This window comes from Cervus elaphus, chromosome 19 (assembly GCF_910594005.1).
Source record: "Cervus elaphus chromosome 19, mCerEla1.1, whole genome shotgun sequence".
NCBI classification, from domain to species: Eukaryota; Metazoa; Chordata; class Mammalia; order Artiodactyla; family Cervidae; genus Cervus; species Cervus elaphus.
This window is the reverse complement of record NC_057833.1, coordinates 7,654,941-7,678,609: the sequence shown is the minus strand read 5'-3', so window position 1 is coordinate 7,678,609 and position 23,669 is coordinate 7,654,941.

Genomic DNA, 23,669 nt, shown 5'->3' with positions numbered 1-23,669 from the left:
AGTCACCACCACACCCCTTCTAACGTATCTTCTCTCATCCCACTTCTTCGCTGTTCCTCTCAGTTTTGTAGTGAATTTATTTGATAACAAAGACGTCAATCCTTGTCCAAGTTATTACTTTTATAATTTCCCAAATTAACATCAAGACCCATGTTATTCAGACCCTATCCTAACCTCTTCCATTTTGCTACTATATATATATTTTTTCTTTTTTTAAAAATTTTATTTATTTATTTTTTTTATTAGTTGGAGGCTAATTACTTCACAACATTTCAGTGGGTTTTGTCATACATTGATATGAATCAGCCATAGATTTACATGTATTCCCCATCCCGATATTACAATAAATCCTTCCAGGTCTAAACATGACATTCTGCTATATGAAGGGGTGTCTTCATGTAAAGCATAGCTAAATTATTTCACCATGTTCTTGCTGATAACCAATAACATTAAAAATCTTCTCTAGGATTTAGGTCTTGTTGTTAGTTGAAGTTTACTCTTCTCTAGGATCCTTTGAAAATTTCTGTAATCCCACAACACTGTCAAATGAAACAAAGTCTAAAGCAGTATAGTAGACAAAAATGATACATCTCAGTCTCTTAAAACAACTAGTTAAGACAGTATAGGTAAATTAACCAAGGGAATACAGGATTTTCAAAATCAGTGTTTTTAATATGTAGCAAAGCTTGACCTATAAAAATGATCAATTGAATTATTACTTCATCTTAATAAGGATGGTTTAAATTAATAAATCAGAGAGTGGGCTTCCCTAGAGGCTCAGATTGTAAAGAATCTGCCTGCAATGCAGGAGACCTGGATTCAGTTCCTGAGTCAGGAAGATCCCCTGGAGAAGCGAATGGCTACCCCCTGCAGTATTCTTGCTTGGAGAATCCCATGGACATGGGAGCTTGGCAGATTACAGTCCATGGGGTCACAAAGAGTCAAACATGACTGAGCAACTAAGCATGCACACATAGATACAGCCTATTAAAAATGAAATTGGTTCCTCAGCTTCATTCATGCAAAGTTTTGAATAGATTACCATGTATTATGACATGTCTTTTTCTAATGTTCATCTTTAAAATTCAGCTAGCACCCAAAATGAGCATGCTCAGCCTTGGTATAAATTTTTACTCTCTAACACTGATTAGAGTTGTGTGTGTGTGTTCCAATTTGTGTGGGTAATTTCTTGGTATATAAATTTCTCCTAGGAAACTATTTGTAGAAAATTCATGAAAGAAGGGGAAGAGGCTGGTAATTTGGATAGGTGCTTATTATACGATTAGAGAAAGGAGATTCTTTCTAAAATAGTGTTATTCAGTATTTTTAGGTGAAGAGGGAAAGTGAAGAGAAGAACAAAGGAGTAAGAGGGAAGAGAAGTTTCTGAGTTAGGAGCTTTTACTTATCTGTAATTGAGGAGGACACAGCAACCCACTGCAGTACCCTTACCTGGAGAAACCCATAGACAGAGCAGCCTGGCTGGCTACAGTCTATGGGATGACAAAGAGTTGGACATGACTGAGGCAACTTAGCACATGTGCGCGCACAGACCTGTTATTAAGAAGTAAAGCAAAGCAAGCCTTTGTAAACCGTCATTGTCACTACCCCCTTAGTTTCCACTGGCACCAAATAAATGCATATAAGGCATTCAGGATGGAATGTTCCTTTAGGAACAAACACTCATCCATAGAGGAGCAGCAGGGTGACACTGTCTCAGAGGATGCATTTTACGTCAGGATAACTGGTCATTCTAGTTCTTTTATTTTTGTACAAGTAGAATCTCTAGATTTAGACTATATTCCATAAAGATCTAATTTAGTGTAAATTATTATTGCCTTTTATAATGAGTCATTTATGAAATAGAAATAAATCAGACTGAAACCTATGGTGGTAAATTCTATCTATGATTTTAAACTTAAATTTGGGGAGAGCCAAGGCCAGTATTGCCCTGAGAGTCTTTATTTTTCCTTTTATTTAGGATGTAATGGCAGCTCCCATTGTCATTTAGAATTTGTGAATGTCTCGTGTTTCCCTTGTTTGTCTTCTGTTTGATATGAATCTCCTAATACACATTTGCAAAAACCCCAGTTCAATTCTGAGACTCTCATATTGTCCGATCTTAAACTTTGGTTTTCTCCTCAAATTGGGAGCAGGAAAATTTGAGGTAAGAAATAGATGAAAAGGACACAAAAAATACTACTTGTATCATTGGCAATTTGTCATGATTACCTATGAAACAGTTTTTGAAAAGTCATAGATTCCTACCTCTACTTTCTTCTCAGAGCTTCCCTCAAAATTTAAAGAGGGTGATACGATACGCTTTCCCCACCCCCCTAAATTTAGAAAACTCTGCTCTATATTCACAATGATGACTTTTTCTATAATCAGATATTCTTCAATAATAATCATTTACGGAAAACTATACAATTTTATTCAGTTCAGTTTCTCAGTCATGTCCAACTCTTTGTGACCCCCTATCCATCACCAACTACCAGAGCTTGCTCAAACTCATGTCCATCCAGTCAGTGATGCCATTCAACCGTCTCATCCTCTGTCATCTCCTCCTCCTCCTGCCTTCAATCTTTCCCAGCATCAGGGTCTTTTCCAATGAGTCAGTTCTTCATGTCAAATAGCCAAAGTATTGGAGCTTCAGCTTTAGCATCAGTCCTTCCAATGAATATTCAGGACTGATTTCCTTTAGGATTGACGGGTTTGATGTCCCTTGCAGTCCAAGGGACTCTTAAGAATCTTCTCCATTACACCACAATTAAACAGTGTGTAAACATTTGCGAAATGAAAGAAATGAAGACTCTGCCATCAGGAAAAAGCATTTTAGCTGTCTAAATATTAAACATTATTGACAAAAATAATACCTGTCTTCTATATTATTCTAAGATGAACGAAATCAAAATTAGTGTAGCTCATTCCTTTGCGTCCTGAGGACAATGGACTTTGAATATGCAGCTATATTATAGTTTGAAAGGATTTGTTTAATGAGATTACATTTAAAATTAAGAGTATATTCAGTTTTTTTAATCAGTACCTCTACTTTATTTTTGTCCTTTTTTTTAAACTTTTAACTTTATATTGGAGTATAGCTGATTAACGATGTTGCAATAGTTTCAGGTGGACAGCAAAGGGACTCAGCCAGGTGTATATTGTTCTGTAAAACATGAAGAATCAACCCTGATGCTAAAAATCAAGTTGAAAATTCTTAAGCAAAGCATCCCAGAAAGATGTACAGTTCTTTGTTTTCCAACCATGCCATAAATACATTCATTTAGAAGTTCCTGTGGTCTATAGAATTATCTTTTAAAAATGAAGTCTCTGAGACCCATAACCATCACCTCTGCTTTTACAGTAGACAGGATATGCATATCACTGTTTCATGGGGGATTCATGAAAGCATATCTATACTGTTTCAGAAAGCAGAGGAAGAAAATTCCCTGTCAAATTTCATTGATGTCTTGTCCAAAATCATCTGTTGTTGGCAGCAATGAGATACTATGAGAATGATCTGCAACAACATTTGAAGCACCTATTGCTCTAAAAAAAAGTCTAATATTACATTAGTGATAAATAAGATTTATAAATCAATTTTAGATAATTTTCACTTTCATCTTAATTGTTAGTCTCATAAGTTTGGCTACTTTGCCCTTGATATTTTAACAAATCATTAATTAAACTGTCAGGCTATTTTTCTTTCTCTTTTATTAGCTAAAAGGTAAAACTAGGTGGAGACTTGTAGCTATCTGAATGATTTCCAATCTATCTTCACTTCTGCTACTCTATAAATCTGATGGCTGTGGCAGGTTCATGATATAAGACATTAGTTATTAAAACCTGGTGTCTGAGTTATTATTTATGAAATCTTATTATCTAGACATTGAATTAATAATGTTTCTCCAAAAGTAATATTCTTAAAATTGGACTATCTAGAATGGAAATGAAGAAAAATTCAGAGTTATTGAATATTTTTTAAAAAAGAATTTGCCAACAAATTAATCACAGCCTTAGGGATAATTTAACTGAAGAGTGTAATAGAGGACATTAGCATTGCTTTTTGTGTCAACTGAAAAAAATGTACAACCTAAAAGTTGAGAATTATGTTTTATTAAATTGACATGCTGAGGACTTAAGCCTGGGACACAGTCTCTAGATAGCGCTGAGGAAATTTAAAGTGAAAGTTAGTCACTCAGTTGTGTCTGACTCTTTGTGACCCCATGGACTGTAACCCACCAGGCTCCTCTGTCCATGGAATTCTCCAGGAAAGAATAGTTGAGTGGACTGTCATTTCCTTCTCCAAAGGCTCTTCCCAACCCAGGGATTGAACGCAGGTCTCCTGCATTGCAGACAGACTCTTTACCAACTGAACCACCAGGGAAGCTCTGAGCAACCACTCCAAAGAGGTAAGGTAGGAGCCAGACTGTATAGGAATTTTGTCAACACACACATGCAAACACCAGATAGTTGAACATCAAGGATTACTATTAATTAGAGAAAAAAATGGAATTCTCTGGTTAAATGAATTTAGGGTTTTTCTATTTATGGGGATATGCAAATGAAATCATTTCTTCCATATGCACTTTAGCCATCTAGGACCAGTATCCTGTTTTTCTCCATCCAGAGTCCCCTTATGGTGCACAGCTGGGGACGGCTGCAGTGGTTGATGGCTTGTTGGCTTGTTACTGATATGGCAAGTGACAGTCTTTGCCCACATGTGCATTTATATGCTGAGTAAGAGAAAATTTGTGGACATTATTAAATGACTTTCTTAATATGTTGTTGGATTCTGTTTGCTAGAATTTTGTTAAGGATTTTTGCATCTATGTTCATTAGTGATATTGGCCTGTAGTTTTCTTTTTTTGTGGCATCTTTGTCTGGTTTTGGAATTAGGGTGATGGTGGCCTCATAGAATGAGTTTGGAAGCTTACCTTCATCTGCAATTTTCTGGAAGAGTTTGAGTAAGATAGGTGTTAGCTCTTCTCTAAATTTTTGGTAGAATTCAGCTGTGAAGCCATCTGGTCCCGGGCTTTTGTTTGCTGGAAGATTTTTGATTACAGTTTCGATTTCCTTGCCTGTGATGGGTCTGTTAAGATCTTCTATTTCTTCCTGGTTCAGTTTTGGAAAGTTATACTTTTCTAAGAATTTGTCCATTTCATCCAAGTTGTCCATTTTATTGGCATAGAGCTGCTGGTAGTAGTCTCTTATGATCCTTTGTATTTCAGTGTTGTCTGTTGTGATCTCTCCATTTTCATTTCTAATTTTGTTAATTTGGTTCTTCCCTCTTTGTTTCTTAATGAGTCTTGCTAATGGCTTGTCAATTTTGTTTATTTTTTCAAAAAACCAGCTTTTAGCTTTGTTGATTTTTGCTATGGTCTCTTTAGTTTCTTTTGCATTTATTTCTGCCCTGATTTTTAAGATTTCTTTCCTTCTGCTAACCCTGGGGTTCTTCATTTCTTCCTTCTCTAATTGCTTTAGGTGTAGAGTTAGGTTATTTATTTGGTTTTTTTCTTGTTTCTTGATGTGAGCCTGTAATGCTATGAACCTTCCCCTTAGCACTGCTTTTACAGTGTCCCATAGGTTTTGGGTTGTTGTGTTTTCATTTTCATTCATTTCTATACATATTTTGATTTCTTTTTTGATTACTTCTATGATTTGTTGGTTATTCAGAAGCGTGTTATTTAGCCTCCATATGTTTGAATTTTTAACAATTTTTTTCCTGTAATTGAGATGTAATCTTACTGCACTGTGGTCAGAAAAGATGACTGGAATGATTTCAATTTTTTTGAATTTTCCAAGACCAGATTTATGGCCCAGGATGTGATCTATTCTGGAGAAGGTTCCGTGTGCACCTGAGAAAAAGGTGAAGTTGATTGTTTTGGGGTGAAATGTCCTATAGATATCAATTAGGTCTAGCTGGTCCATTGTGTCATTTAAGGTTTGTGTTTCCTTGTTAATTTTCTGTTTAGTTGATCTATCCATAGTTGTGAGTGGGGTATTAAAGTCTCCCACTATTATTGTGTTACTATTAATTTCCTCTTTCATACTCGTTAGTGTTTGCCGTACATATTGCGGTGCTCCTATGTTGGGTGCATATATATTTATAATTGTTATATCTTCTTCTTGGATTGATCCTTTGATCATTATATAGTGTCCTTCTTTGTCTCTTTTCACATCCTTTATTTGAAAGTCTATTTTATCTGATATGAGTATTGCGACTCCTGCTTTCTTTTGGTCTCCGTTTGCATGAAATATTTTTTTCCAGCCCTTCACTTTTAGTCTGTATGTGTCTCTTGTTTTGAGGTGGGTCTCTTGTAGACAGCATATATAGGGGTCTTGTTTTTGTATCCATTCAGCCAATCTTTGTCTTTTGGTTGGGGCATTCAACCCATTTACATTTAAGGTGATTATTGATAGGTGTGGTCCCGTTGCCATTTACTTTGTTGTTTTGGGTTCACGTTTATACAACCTTTCTGCATTTCCCGTCTAGAGAAGATCCTTTAGCATTTGTTGAAGAGCTGGTTTGGTGGTGCTGAATTCTCTCAGCTTTTGCTTATCTGTAAAGCTTTTGAGTTCCCCTTCATATCTGAATGAGATCCTTGCTGGATACAGTAATCTAGGTTGTAGGTTATTCTCTTTCATTACTTTCAGTATGTCCTGCCATTCCGTTCTGGCCTGGAGGGTTTCTATTGATAGATCAGCTGTTATCCTTATGGGGATCCCTTTGTGTGTTATTTGTTGTTTCTCCCTTGTTGCTTTTAATATTTGTTCTTTGTGTTTGATCTTTGTTAATTTGATTAATATGTGTCTTGGGGTGTTTCGCCTTGGGTTTATCCTGTTTGGGACTCTCTGGGCTTCTTGGACTTGGGTGGCTATTTCCTTCCCCATTTTAGGGAAGTTTTCAGCTATTATCTCCTCGAGTATTTACTCATGGCCTTTCTTTTTGTCTTCTTCTTCTGGAACTCCTGTGATTCGAATGTTGGGGCGTTTCACATTGTCCCAGAGGTCCCTGAGGTTGTCCTCATTTCTTTTGATCCTTTTTTCTTTTTTCCTCTCTGCTTCATTTATTTCCACCATTTTATCTTCTATCTCACTTATCCTATCTTCTGCTTCCGTTAGTCTACTCTTGGTTCCCTCCAAAGTGTTTTTGATCTCATTCATTGCATTATTCATTTTTAATTGACTCTTTTTTATTTCTTCTAGGTCTTTATTAAACATTTCTTGTATCTTTTCAATCTTTGTCTCCAGGCTATTTATCTGTAACTCCATTTTGTTTTCAAGATTTTGGATCATTTTTATTATCATTATTCTAAATTCTTTTTCAGGTAGATTCCCTATCTCCTCCTCTTTTGTTTGACTTGGTGGGCATTTTTCATGTTCCTTTACCTGTTGGGTATTTCTTTGCCTTTTCATCTTGTTTAGATTGCTGTGTCTGGAGTGGGCTTTCTGTATTCTGGAGGTCTGTGGTTCCTTTTTATTGTGGAGGATTTACCCAGTGGGTGGGGTTAGACGATTGGCTTGTCAAGGTTTCCTGGTTAGGGAAGCTTGCGTCAGTGTACTGGTGCGTGCAATTTGATTTCTTCTCTTTGGAGAGCAATACACCATGACCAAGTGGGCTTTATCCCAGGAATGCAAGGATTCTTTAATATCCGCAAATCAATCAATGTAATACACCACATTAACAAATTGAAAGATAAAAACCATATGATTATCTCAATAGATGCAGAGAAAGCCTTTGACAAAATTCAACACTCATTTATGATTAAAACTCTCCAAAAAGCAGGAATAGAAGGAACATACCTCAACATAATAAAAGCTATATATGACAAACCCACAGCAAGCATCACCCTCAATGGTGAAAAATTGAAAGCATTTCCCCTGAAATCAGGAACAAGACAAGGGTGCCCACTCTCACCACTACTGTTCAACATAGTGTTGGAAGTTTTGGCCACAGCAATCAGAGCAGAAAAAGAAGTAAAAGGAATCCAGATAGGAAAAGAAGAAGTGAAACTCTCACTGTTTGCAGATGACATGATCCTCTACATAGAAAACCCTAAAGACTCTACCAGAAAATTACTAGAGCTAATCAATGAATATAGCAAAGTTGCAGGATATAAAATTAACACACAGAAATCCCTTGCATTCCTATATACTAACAATGAAAAAACAGAAAGAGAAATTAAGGAAACAATACCATTCACCATTGCAACAAAAAGAATAAAATGCTTAGGAGTATATCTACCTAAAGAAACAAAAGACCTATACATAGAAAACTATAAAACACTGATGAAAGAAATCAAAGAGGACACAAACAGATGGAGAAACATACCGTGTTCATGGATTGGAAGAATCAATATTGTCAAAATGGCTATTCTACCTAAAGCAATCTATAGATTCAATGCAATCCCTATCAAGCTACCAACGGTATTTTTCACAGAACTAGACCAAAGAATTTCACAATTTGTATGGAAATACAAAAAACCTCGAATAGCCAAAGTAATCTTGAGAAAGAAGAATGGAACTGGAGGAATCAACCTGCCTGACTTCAGACTCTACTACAAAGCCACAGTCATCAAGACAGTATGGTACTGGCACAAAGACAGAAATATAGATCAATGGAACAGAATAGAAAGCCCAGAGATAAATCCACGAACCTATGGACACCTTATCTTTGATAAAGGAGGCAAGGATATACAATGGAAAAAAGACAACCTCTTTAACAAGTGGTGCTGGGAAAACTGGTCAACCACTTGTAAAAGAATGAAACTAGAACACTTTCTAACACCATACACAAAAATAAACTCAAAATGGATTAAAGATCTAAATGTAAGACCAGAAACTATAAAACTCCTAGAGGAGAACATAGGCAAAACACTCTCCGACATAAATCACAGCAAGATCCTCTATGACCCACCTCCCAGAATATTGGAAATAAAAGCAAAAATAAACAAATGGGACCTAATGAAACTTAAAAGCTTTTGCACTACAAAGGAAACTATAAGCAAGGTGAAAAGACAGCCCTCAGATTGGGAGAAAATAATAGCAAATGAAGAAACAGACAAAGGATTAATCTCAAAAATATACAAGCAACTCCTGCAGCTCAATTCCAGAAAAATAAATGACCCAATCAAAAAATGGGCCAAAGAACTAAACAGACATTTCTCCAAAGAAGACATACAGATGGCTAACAAACACATGAAAAGATGCTCAACATCACTCATTATTAGAGAAATGCAAATCAAAACCACAATGAGGTACCATTACTCGCCAGTCAGGATGGCTGCTATCCAAAAGTCTACAAGCAATAAATGCTGGAGAGGGTGTGGAGAAAAGGGAACCCTCTTACACTGTTGGTGGGAATGCAAACTAGTACAGCCGCTATGGAGAACAGTGTGGAGATTTTTTAAAAAACTGGAAATAGACCTGCCATATGACCCAGCAATCCCACTCCTGGGCATACACACTGAGGAAACCAGATCTGAAAGAGACACGTGCACCCCAATGTTCATCGCAGCACTGTTTATAATAGCCAGGACATGGAAGCAACCTAGGTGCCCATCAGCAGACGAATGGATAAGGAAGCTGTGGTACATATACACCATGGAATATTACTCAGCCATTAAAAAGAATTCATTTGAACCAGTCCTAATGAGATGGATGAAACTGGAGCCCCTTATACAGAGTGAAGTAAGCCAGAAAGATAAAGAACATTACAGCATACTAACACATATATATGGAATTTAGAAAGATGGTAACGATAACCCTATATGCAAAACAGAAAGAGAGACACAGAAATACAGAACAGACTTTTGAACTCTGTGGGTGAAGGTGAGGGTGGGATGTTTCAAAAGAACAGCATGTATACTATCTATGGTGAAACAGATCACCAGCCCAGGTGGGATGCATGAGACAAGTGCTCAGGCCTGGTGCACTGGGAAGACCCAGAGGAATCGGGTGGAGAGGGAGGTGGGAGGGGGTATCGGGATGGGGAATACGTGTAAATCTATGGCTGATTCATATCAATGTATGACAAAAAAAAAATTTAAAAAAAATAATAATAATAAAAAAAATAATAATTAAAAAAAATAAAGAAAAAAAATGACTTTCATTCATGAGATTATTCAACACATAAGAAGGAAAAAGAGAAATGAAGATGATGTATTAGATACTACTAGGAATCAGAGGACCTGGATTTTAGTTATTTTGCAGACGTTTACTGCCTCAGTACCCAACTTTCGAGGTTCACAGTTGCCGCTATAAAGCCTATTATGTTTGTGAATGCATCAGTTCCAATGGCCCTAAGCTCTTGTGCTAAACACCTGTGCCGTGTTCTTGCTTCTGAACCATAGCTTGTTGCAACCAACCACAGTTGTGTTAACATGAGTTAACAGAGTAAAAATTATGACCACTTCAAAACTACAGCCACATAATGCAGTTAAAATGTTCAGAGTAAAATCTCATCTAGGACAGTGAAACAAAGTCTAAGACTGTGGGCTTCAGAAGCAGTGATTCAAATCCTAGCCTGCCTTCCTTCAAACTAAGTAAACTTGGGAGTCTGAGAACCTTTATTTTCTCTTTGAGGAGGAGGTATGTTCATGTTAAAATTAAAAACAAATAATGACTGGTGGTTATTATGTGCCAACTCTACGCTAGGTTCTTCCTGTATAGAGTCCCTAGCCCAGAGGACTGCTAGAAGAGTTAAATGAGATAATGAACACAGGACAGAGGAACACTTCGTAAATAATTGTTACATTTTCTACTACTGTTACTATCATAGCTGGTAGTGTTCCCTTCCCGCTCTTTCTCTAGATAATAGCTCTAACCTGAAATGGCCAGATAAAACACAGGATACCCAGTAAACACAAACTTCAGATAAACAATAAACTTTTAAGTGTAAGTTGTTGTTCACTTGCTCAGTCGTGTCCGACTCTCTGTGACCCCATGGACTGCAGCACGCCAGCCTTTCCTGTCCTTCACCATCTCCCAGAGTTTGCTCAAACTCATGCCCATTGAGTTAGTGATGCCATCCAACCATCTCATCCTCTGTCATCCCCTTCTCCTCTTGCCTTCAATTTTTTCCAGCATCAGGGTCTTTTCCAGTGAGTCAGTTCTTCACATCAGGTGGCCAAAGAACTGAAGCTTCAGCTGGAATATGGAATATGATTGCATTGGAATATTACTTATCCTGAAGTCTTTTTGAAATTCAACTTTGAGTAATTTGTATTTTTAGTTGTTAATCTGAGAATGCATGTGTACGTGTGTGCTAAATTGCTTCAGTTGTGTCTGACTCTTTGTGACTCTTATGAACTGTAGCCTGCCAGGCTCCTCTGTCCATAGGATATTCCAGGTAAGAATACTGGAGTGGGTTGCCATGCCCTCCTCCAGGGGATCTTCCCCACCCAGATGGAAACCTGCATTGGCAGGTGGGTTCTTTACCACTAGCGCCACCTGGGAAGCCAATCAGGCAGTACTTTTCAAATACATACATATATATATATATATATATATATATATATATATATATATATATTGTCCTAGTGGTAAAGATTGGGGAGCTTCAATATAATTTAGTCATCAGTGTAAAAAACATTTCAGCACTTTCCCTAAGCTTAGGAGGGACAGTGGCCACCTCTGGATCTCCAGGGGAGAATTCAGCAATGTATCTCACTTAGTTTTGGCTGTTCCATTCACGATGTATCTTAGAGGCTAATGGAACATCTTTTAAAAAATATGGACTCTATTCCTGGTTTTCTGGGTTACTATTTTAATGAAGTGGTTTTGTTTGGATCACTATGCATATATAAGTAACAAAATCAATAAGGATTTTTAAATAACTGTGTTCTGAATTCATCAAACATTTCAAAGGAATTTTCAACTGTTTGTATGGAAATCTCAAATATTTTGCCAAATATAAAATTCTTGATTATAAAATTTCTCTATTTTAAGGAAACTTAAATCTTCTGCCTCTTTCTAATCTATTTATCTCAAAACATAAGAATGACATTTATATCAAATTTATTTTTAATGTTCTTAAGAGATTGAGTCTTTGCCCATCCTCAATGTCTTATTATTTCTAAATTATATATATGTATATATTATAATTTATATATTGCAAAAAAAATTTAAAAAGTGTTTCATTCGCAGAGTATTGGCATAAAACACCAGGAAAGGATTCTGACTTTCACACTTGAGAGACATTTCTGCCCCTCCTCCCAATCACACATTCATCTAAAGATAAGGCATGCCTCACACACCATTTGGAAGTTATTCTCCAAAATGTCAGGGTTGAACATTAACATCATGTGTTTTTATCTGCAAAATCACCCCTTTGAGCATGAATATTAGTCTAGTTAGGCACTTTGCAATGTTATTTATTATTATGAGGTTGCTGTTTTAACATTGCATTAATTTGCCAGCCAGTTATAAATCAAGTGAAAGTACTTTCTCCTCTAAATAATGGCAAACTTTTATATTCTGCTTAACTTTTGACAATACAACATTTACCATTATCATCCCATGCTCCTCTTTTGGAAGTTAGTAACATTTGCAGCATTCTCAAATCAATTCCATCTTTATTTGTTTGCATGAGGGCAAAATACTGAAGTTACTTAAGTTGGTCTCTCGTGACACCCTCCCACATGTCCATGACTGAGTTTCTCCTCCTTGACACCTTCCCAAACGTTTGTGGGAAGAATGAACACGTGAAAATTGAAGCAATTAGATGGCCAGTGTAGACACTGCAGGTTTCCAGGTGACTGACAAAACACAGTCTTTATTCCTTTGCTAAAATAACTGTCCAGGATGGACTGAGGGATTCATCACTGCAACAGCTTCTGTCGCCTCTAAAAACTGGTAGGAGCGAACAGTTCTCTAAACACTGTGCTTGTGTTTAGATTTTTTTTTTTTAATTTCTTTCCTGCTATGTGAAGAAATCTCAAAGCAGCCATGATTATTGTCCCGACATTTGTTTGGTACTTTACGGTTCATAAAAAATTTTACGAATCATTTTGGAAAAATTATTAGTTGAAGATCAAGAAAAACTCCCCTTTTGCTGTGAGAGCCTGAAATAAACTTTTATTTGCTTTGCTTTTAAATTTGTTTTAAATAAGACAGAAAATGAGAGACTCGAGGCCCCAAGGGACATGCAGCAGTAAAAAGTGTGTTTTAAGGGGCCAAGATACTTATCTTCTCCCTAGGTAACATTAAGAATCAGACATTTTCCTTCTCTTTCTTCTAGGATGGTATTGCTTTTGTTTCAAAAGAACAGTGAAAAGCTGTTCTTCGCCCTTTCCTTTAGAGGGAAGAGGAAAGTGATGGAACAAGAAGATTCATTTATAGGTAGAATCTTTTTTCTTTGATACCTGCTTAACATTTGCAAGGGTCAAGGTGGCAACACTTAATTTCCTGTATCCTAGGTAACTGGTAGTGATAATATTCAATTATGATTTTTCTCACTTGGGAGGTACTTCATGATGTCTCCTTTATTCTTTCACAGGAAAGTGGCAATGGAGGGTCATACTCAATTTCTCAAGGCAGATAGGGAGTTAAAACTGTTTGCAGAACATCTCAAAATTCCATTCTTTTTGTTTTAGTAGTGTATGAAATGTCACTGGGTAGTAGAATGGTCTAGACTGTGTAGAACTCTACTCTAATACACTAATGATGTTTATCAATCCCCACTTGCCAAGATAGAGGAAACTTGTCACATAACAAATAACCAAGGGGCAATCAAAATAAATCTCCAAGAGCTTCATTGGACCTCGCCAGTCAATGTATGGTCCCTGGACCAGCAACATCAACATCAACTAGAACTTACCTAACAAACTTCTACATTTCTAATATCTTACTCCAGACCTACCAAATTAAAACCTGCTTTTTAAGAAGATCTCTGGTGATTGGGGGCTTCTCTGGTAGCTCAGCTAGTAAAGAATCCACCTGCAGGAGACCCTGGTTCAATTCCTGTGTCAGGAAGATCTTCTGGAGAAGGGATAGGCTACCCACTCTAGTATTCTTGCCTGGAGAATTCCATGGACAGAGGAGCACGGTGGCCTATAGTCCGTGGGTTTGCAAACAGTCAAACATGACTGAGCTACTTTCACAGGTGATTGGTGTACACGTTAAACTTTGAGAAGTATTGTCTTCACACATAAAGAGAATAAACCAGTGGTACCATTGGGGAGAGGGTGATTAGGGACAAGACAGAGTTAGGGGTGATTGTTGTTATTCAGTCACTAGGTTGGGTCTGCCCCTTTGTGACCCCCATGGACTGCAGCGTGCCAATCTCCTCTGTCCTTCACTATCTCCCAAAGTTTGCTTAAATTCATGTCCATTGAGTCAGTGATGCTCTCTCACCATCTCATCCTCTGCTGCCCCTTTCTCCTTTTGCCTTCAGTTCTTCCCATCATCAAAGTCTTTTCCCATGGGTCAACTCTTTGCAACAGGTGGCCAAAGTGATGGAGCTTCATCATCAGTCCTTCCAATAGATATTCAAGATTCATTTCCTTTAGGATTGACTGATACAATCTCCTTGCAAACCAAGAGGATCTCAAGAGTCTTCTCTAGCACCACAGTTCAAAAGCATTAATTCTTTGATGCTCAGCATTCTTTATGGTCCAATTCTCACATCTGTACATGACTGCTAGAAAAACCATAGCTTTAACTATATGGACCTTTTTTTGCCATGTGATGTCTCTGCTTTTTAATATGCTGTGCAGGTTTGTTATAGCTTCCCGTCCAAGGAACAAGTGTTTTTTAATTTCCTGGCTTAGTCACTGTCCACAGTGATTGTGCAGCCCAAGAAAATAAAATCTTTTGCTGCTTCCACTTTATCCCTTCTATTTTCCATGAAGTGATGAGGCTGGATGCCATGATCTTAGTTTTTTTTTTTCTTTTTTTAACTTGTTTCATTTTTCTTAATTTTGATGTTAGTTTTTTCAATGTTGAGTTTCAAGTCAGCCTTTTCACTCTTTTTCCATCCTCATCAAGAGGCTCTTTAGTTCCTCTTCACTTTCTCCCATGAGAGTGGTATCATCTGCATATATAAGGTTGTCAATATTTCTCCCAGCAGTCTTCATTCCTGCTTGTGATTCATCCAGCCTGGAATTTTGCATGATGTACTTTGTGTGAAAAGTGAAAGTGACAGTCGCACAGACCTGTCCTACTCTTTTTGATTCCATAGACTGTAGCTTACCTGGCTCCTCTGTCCATGGAATTCTCCAGGCAAGGACATCTGAGTGGGTTGTCATTTTTTTCTCTAGGGGATCTTTCCAACCCAGGGATCGAACCCGTGTCTCCTGCATTGCGGGCAGATTCTTTACCAGCTGAGCCACTAGGGAAGCCTGGTACTTAATAAAAGTTTGTATAGTGTACAAACTATATATACTTGTTTGTTTACATATGTATATATATACAAGCTACTATACTTTGTATAGTAGTTAAATAAGTAGGGTAACAATATACAGCCTTGTCATACACCTTTCCCAATTTTGAACCAGTCCATTTTCCCATGTCTAGTTCAAACTGTTGTTTCTTGACCTGCATACAAGCTTCTCAGGAGGCAGGCAATGTGGTCTGGATTCCCATTTCTTTTAAGAATTTTCCAGTTTGTTGAGATCCACATAGTCAAAGGCTTTATGTAGTCAGTGAAGCAGAAGTAGATGTTTTTCTGGAATTCTCTTGCTTTTTCTATGATCCAACAAATGTTGGCAATTTGATCTCTGGTTCCTCTGCCTTTTCTAAACCCAGCTGTTCACCTGGGATTTCTTGATTCATGTACTTCTAAAGCCTCGCTTGAAGGATTTTGAGAATAAACTTGCTAGTAAGTAAAATGAGCTCAACTGTACAGTAGTTTGAAGATTTTTTTGACTTTGCCCTTCTTTGGAAATGGAATGAAAATGGACCTTATCCAGTCCTATGGTCACCTTTTTCAGTCCTGAGTTTTCTAAATTTGCTGACATATTGAGGGCAGCACTTCATCGGATTTATCATTTAGGATTTGAAATAACTCAGCTGGAATTCCATCACCTCCACTAGCTTTGTTTGTAGTAATGCTTCCCAAGGCCCACTTGACTTTGCACTCCTTTGCACGTAAAGCACTTGCTTTACGTGAGTGGCCACACTATTGTGGTTATCAGATAATTAAGATCTTTCTAGTTCTTCTGTGTATTCTTGCCACCTCTTCTTAATCTCTTCTGCTACTGTTAGGTCCATACCGCTTCCACGTCCTCTATTGTGCCCATCTTTGCATGAAATGTTCTCTTGATATCTCCATTTTCTTGAAGAGATCTCCAGTCTTCCCCATTCTGTTGTTTTCCTCTAATTCTTTGCATTGTTCACTTAAGAAGGCCTTCTTATCTCTCCTTCCTATATTCTGGAACTCTGCATTCAGTTGGGCATATGTCTCTCTTTCTGTCTTGCCTTTCAGTTCTCTTCTTTCATCAGCTATTTGTAAACCCTCCTCTGACAACCACTTTGCCTTCTTGAATTTTTCTTTGGGAGATTTTGGTCACTGCCTCCTGTACAATAAAATGAAATTACCTATAACAATCAATTTTATAGCACAGGGAATATACCTAGTATTTTTATAATACTTATAAATGAGATATAATCTCTAAAAATTGTGAATCATTATGTTGTACACCTAGAAATTATATAATGTTGTAAATCAACTATACCTTAGTAAAAAAAAAATAATAAAATGATGCTTGCTATAAAAAGGAAGTATCGTCTTAGCATAAACACAATATTTTATTAAAGTGTTGCAATAAACCCATGATGCAGATTGTTGCTGTAATCCTTAGCATGGTTATGAGAAAACTGGGGCATTGAAGTATTGTTAAAATAGCCTTAAATTCATCAAGAATATAGCCTTTAGTAGTAACACTAATGGACTTCCCAAGTGGCTCATTGTGAAGGATCCACCTGTCAATGCAGGAGCCCACAAGAGACACCAGTTCGATCCCTGGGTCAGGAAGATCCCCTGGAGAAGGAAATGGCAATCCACCCCAGTATTCTAGCCTGGAAAATTCCATGGACAGAGGAGCCTGGCAGGCTATAGTCCACGGGGTTGCAAAGAGTCAGACAGTACTGAAAGCGCACACGCACACACACTGTCTTACTCATACGCATTATAACATTAACAACATAACAATTAAGATAAAACATGGCCAACAGTACAGCATATGAGTGTCTGTCTGAGGTCTGGAGTTGAATTGCCTGGGTTCAAATCCTGACTCTACAACTCAGCAAATGTAAACTATTCACCAAGGTGGTCAGTATCTCTGTTTCCTTTTTCAAATGATAGATAAGGATTTGGAAAGACCCACCTCATTGTGTTGGAGGAGAGGGAAGAGTAAATGAATAAATTAAAATGCTTAGCACAGTGCCTAGCATGTAGTACAAATTCCACATATGTTAGACAATACTAATAGTAGGTGTAATAGTAATTGTAGCAGTAACATTTTTTCCAATGCCAGCTACATACTTCATTTGATTCAGTCCCTGAAATAACCTTACTGTCCCCTATACCTTGTCATAGAAAGACTAATGTTATCCAGCTGAACTTGGGTCTGCTTCCCCAGTGTTTAGCAAGCAAAGCCAGTCTGCTGATACTGGGTTGTGGTAAAGGACAGTACAGCATTTTCTGCAGGGTGGAAAACAAGAAGAAGCTCAAAAACCATCTCCCAGTGGCCTTCAGGGTAGGGTCTGGATGCCGTGTGGTGAGCTTGTGGGCACTTTTTCTGATGGGTTCTAATGAGATAACAGGGTGGTGTTTTCAGGGATTTTAATCTTAACCTGGTTCCAACCAGTCTAGGTCTAAATGCTTGTGGTCAGCATGTAGTTTCTGTCCTCTACATTTTGGGGTCAGAGGTGGATCTTAATTTCTGCAGAACTCAAAGATATGTATCAGATTGCTATCTATATCCCTTCAGGAGGAGCTAGGGGTCCTACGGCTGCTTTATGGATGAACTGTTGTTTAAGCTGTCATTTCTTTTCTTGCTTGACTGCATTTCCTTTGTTTCTGCATTCCCTCACTCCTATAATTAGTGCTTTTTTGAATCTTCTCTTTAAAGCTTGGATAAGGCCGAGCAAGCAGCTGAGGCTGCAGAGGAAGTTGTGCTTGGGAAGGCCTCACAGGGTCCTGCTAGTTTCACTAAGAAGCCGTTTTGCCTAAAGTCACATCACTGGTGAATATTCAAGACTTGGCTCCACATTAAATTTCATTGCTCTTAAAGTGAGTGCTTTAAGTTCAGGTCTTTTGAATTCAAGCCCTCTATTATTTTACCAAACTGCACTTCTCCCCAACCATGAATGAGAAGAATATTTTCAGCTGACAGATGACTCATTAATGCTATTTGATTCAGAATGCAATTATCAGCTTTCAGATCTACATCTCTGTTTTGCTCCAGGTCCTATTCCTTTCCTCTTTGCCCTGGCCCTAGAGAACACTCTGTCATTCTTTGCTTGCCTCCGGTTTCAAATCAGCATCAAAATACTCTTAGAAGGTAATAGAATCCTGAGCTGAGAGTTCCAGCTTCCCTAGGATTCTTCTTAATAAATAGCCTCTTAGTATGTCTGATTCTTGGCCCTTTGAGGGAAATTTGCATTTTGATGGAGAACTTCTGAAGATGAAAAGTCTTAACCTACAGACTCACTATGTAATGGTAGTATATCAGGTACTAGAGGGCAGAGCCCTCCAGGGTAAAACAGAGTTAAAGAAGAATAAAAGGTTTTCCGGAGAGCTTCTGATCTCAGCTTGTAGGCAAATGATGTCCTGGATAAGAGCACACCTTCACAGTCCCTACAAGACAGTGAAATAGAACCTGATGGTCTCCATGTATTAGGAGGTGGCAATTCTGATTCTTAATTTAATATCACCAGTGGTTTCATAACTAGAAATTTATAAATTATCTACAATGGCCTATTAAATGAGAAAAATTACTCTCCACAACAGTGTGGGTTTCAGCATAGATGGGCTTGAGCATGATGTGAGTGTATGATGGAGGACTTAATAGATACATTTACACATGCCCTTGAACAACACTATTTTGAACTAAGGTGGGGGGCCCATTTATACATGTACTTTTTTTCAAGAGTAAATGCTACAGTGCTCCACAAACCCTGAACCTCAGCTGGGAATCCTGAGAGTTCAGTTCAGTGGCTCAGTCGTGTCCGACTCTTTACAACCACATGGACTGCAGCACGCCAGGCTTCCCTGTCCATCACCAGCACCCAGAGCCTGCTCAAACTCATGGCCATCGCGTCGGTGATGCCATCCAACCATCTCATCCTCTATCATCCCCTTCTCCTCCTGCCTTCAATCTTTCCCAGCATCAGGGTCTTGTCCAAAGAGTCAGTTCTTTGCATCAGATGGCCAAAGTATTGGAGTTTCAGCTTCAACATCAGTCCTTCCAATGAACACCCAGGACTGATTTCCTTTAGGACTGACTGGTTTGATCTCCTTTCAGTCCAAGGGATTCTCAAGAGCCTTCTCCAATACCACAGTTCAAAAGCATCAATTCTTCGGTGCTCAGCTTTCTTTATAGTCCAACTCTCACATCGATACATGACACTGGAAAAACCATAGTTTTGACTAGATGGACCTTTTTTGGTAAAGTAATGTTGTTATAGCCACGCTTTCTGGGAAACAGACTCACTCAGAAGGACAGTGCAGATAGTGGAGTGCAGTTTATGACACCGGCGGGCCCAAGGCAGAGCCTCCTCTTAGCCAAGGACCCCAACCAGCATTTGTGAAAATCTTTTATACCCCATGTGTACGATGCGTACGTGTCCAAACCCACCACCCCAATTCCCTTGAGACTTACATAAACAAAGGTAGGGTAAATACAACTACAATAACCCCATCATTCACGTGTTATGTGTTCAAACAGTCAATAATCAATAAGCCCGCAGTTACATTCCAACCAGTTAATAATCGATAAGCCTGTGATTACATCCTGATAGATATGGAAAAAGTTTATGACCTGTCCGGAGACAGGGGTGATTATGGTACGCTTCCTCTTAGGCAATGAGTAACCTGGATGTGATCTTCAAGATTCCCCTGTCTGGACGGGGTCTTATCCTTCCATTGTCGTTCCCACAGGCACTAAGCAGAGAGTTCAGAGTTCACTGGAGAGGCAGCCGAGCACGATCAGCATGGACAGGCCTGAGATGGAGTCCTGGCCCTGTGAATTCCTTCTTCAATGTCTCTGCTTTTTAATATGCTGTCTAGATTGGTCATAACTTTCCTTCCAAGGAGTAAGCATCTTTTAATTTCACGGCTGCAATCACCATCTGCAGTGATTTTGGAGCCCAAAATATAAAGTTTCTCACTTTATTTCACTTTGTTTACTTTACTCACTTTTACTCACTTTACTCACTTTGTTTCCCCATCTATTTACCATGAAGTGATGGGACCAGGTGTCATGATCTTAAGCCAACTTTTTCACTCTCCTCTTTCACTTTCATTAAGAGGCTTTTTAGTTCTTCACCTTCTGCGATAAGGGTGGTGTCATCTGCATATCTGAGGTTATTGATATTTCTCCCAGCAATCTTGATTCCAGCTTGTGCTTCATCCAACCCTTTTGCATGATTTACTCTGCATAGAAGTTAAATAAACTGGGTGACAATATACAGCCTTGACATGCTCCCTTCCTGATCTGGAACCAGACTGTTGTTCCATGTCTCTTTCTAACTGTTGCTTCTTGACCTGCATACGTATTTCTCAGGAGGCAGGTCAGGTGGTCTGGTATCCCCATCTCCTTTGGAATTTTCCACAGTTGGTTGTGGTCCACACAGTCAAAGGCTTTGGCATAGTCAATAAAGCAAAAGTAGATGTTTTTCTGGAACTCTTCTGCTGTTTCCATGATCCAACGAATGTTGGCAACTTGATATCTGGTTCCTCTGCCTTTTCTAAATCCAGCTTGAACATCTGGAAGTTCACAGTTCAACACATACTATTGAAGCCTGGCTTGGAGATTTTGAGCATTATTTGCTAGCGTGTGAGATAAGTGCAATTCTGCGGTAGTTCGAACAGTCTTTGGCATTGCCTTTCTTTGGAATTGGAATGAAAAACTGACCTTTTCCAGTATTGAGGCCACTGCTTAGTTTTCCAGATTTGCTGACATATTGAGTGCAGCACTTTCACAGCATCATCTTTTAGGATTTGAAATAGCTCAACTGGAATTCTATCACCTCCACTAGCTTTATTCACAATGATGCTTCTGAAGGCCCACTTGACTTCACATTCCAGGATGTCTGTTAATAGGTGAGTAATCATACAATTGTGAATATCTGGGTCATGAAGATCTTTTTTGTATAGTTCTTCTTTGTATTCTTGCCAGCTCTTCTTAGTATCTTCTCTTAGGTCCATACCATTTTTGTCCTTTATTGAGCCCATCTTTGCATGAAATGTTCCCTTGGTATCTCTAATTTTCTTGAAGAGATCTCTACTCTTTCCCATTCTATTGTTTTTCTCTGTTTCTTTGCAATGATCACATAAGAAGGCTTTCTTATCTCTCCTTGTTATTCTTTGGAACTCTGCATTCAAACGGGTGTATCGCTCCTTTTCTCCTTTGCTTTTACTTCTCTTCTTTTCTCAGCTATTTGTAAGGCCTCCTCAGAAAACCATTTTGCCTTTTTCATTTCTTTTTCTTGGAGTTGGTCTTGATCACTGACTCCTGTACAATGTCACGAACCTCTATCCCTAGCTCTTCACATACTCTATCAGATCTAATCTCTTGAATCTATTTGTCACTTTCACTGTATAATTGTAAGGGATTTGATTTAGGTCATACCTGAATAGTACAGTGGTTTTCCCTACTTTCTTCAATTAAGTCTGAATTTGGCAATAAGGAGATCATGATCTGAGCCACAGTCAGCTCCCACTCTTGTTTTTGCTGACAGTATAGAGCTTCTCCATCTTTGGCTGCAAAAATTATAATCAATCTGATTTTGGTGTTGACCATCTGGTGATGTCCATGTGTAGAATCTTCTCTTGTGTTGTTGGAAGAGGGTGTTTGCTATCACCAGTGCATTCTCTTGGCAAAACTCAGTTAGCCTTTGACCTGCTTCATTTTGTACTCCAAGGTCAAATTTGCCTGTTACTCCAGGTAGCTCTTGACTTCCTACTTTTGCATTTCAGTCCCATATAATGAAGAGTACATCTTTTTTTGGGTGTTATTTCTAGAAGGTCTTGTAGGTCTTCATAGAACTGTTCAACTTCAACTTCTTGAGCATTGCTGGCCAGGGCATAGACTTGGATTACTGTGATGTTGAATGGTTTGCCTTGGAAACAAACAGCCATCATTCTGTCATTTTTGAGACTGCATCCAAATACTGCATTTTGGACTCCTTTGTTGACTATGATGACTACTCCATTTCTTCTAAGGGATTCTTGCCCACAGTAGTAGGTATAATGGTCCTCCCAGTTAAATTCACCCATACAGAAGACTGCATATAAGTTGTATATAGACTTTCATCCACTGGAGGATCAGCACTCCTAAGCTCCATGCTGTTCCAAGAATCAATGGTACTGTTTTCTATCTCAAGGGAAAGGCTGTCTTAATTGAGAAGGCAATGCTCCAGAAGCCTAATATTGTATTAGAGAGTGGGTGTCCCACTTTAGGAAATCTGGAATTATTGACATAATGGAACCATACACACAGGTAAAGTACCTTTTCTAATGTTTCATCACATGAAGGACTTAGAGGTCCAGGGGAATACATTTGGTTGTGTTTAATGAGCACGTGTGTAAAAGGGGCATGAGTATTTGGAAATATTTTCTTAAGAATTTATGAGTATCATTGAAGTACAAACCTTCGGCTGTAGTGAACTATTGAAGTCTTTGACAAGACTGAAATTCTAAGTCCTTTAACATGATGGAAAAATATCAGTTGAATTCTGAAAAAATGGAAATACATCTACTTACTGTCTGGGTGCTTTGTTTGAAATGATGAGAAATGGAATTAGACCAGAGGCTTAAGTTTTATGTACTGTGTGTATTCAGTTGCTCAGTCATGTCTGACTCTTTGTGACACCATGGGCCTGCCAGGCTCCGCTGTCCATAAGATTTTTCAGGCAAGAATGCTGGTGTGGGTTGTCATTTCCTACTCCCAACTTTTAAAACTACCCTCCTCTAGAACATTAGAGATATTTTTTATTAGATAGGCAAAAGAGATAATACAGGGTGGCTCAGGAGACATGTTAGCCTAAGATCATATTAACAAGAGTACGGTTGTGCTTTAGGGGTCAGTGTCCCAGAAAGGAATAGAACCAAAAAGGTATAGAATATTTCCAAAAATAGTTGGCAACAAAGGGGGAGAAAAAGGAAAAACAAAACAAATCTGATTAAAAAGAAAATGGGATAATGGATTCAAGAGAATCTGTATTGATCATTCCACTTTACACAATAGCTCAAAATTTGAAACAATGGGAATCATGACTGGTTTTTCTTTTACTTTAATGTGACGCATTTTGTTATTTCCTTTGCAGAAGTGAGTGGGATGTGACATGGAGGTTGCTATAGTTACTCATTTTTAATGAATTTCAAGACTTAGCCAACCGAATAGCTCTCAAAGGCAACATTTTTAGAGGGGAGTAGAGGGAAATTTGTGACTGAAAATGACTCATCATAACACAAATACAAAGAAAACATTAAAAACTACTTA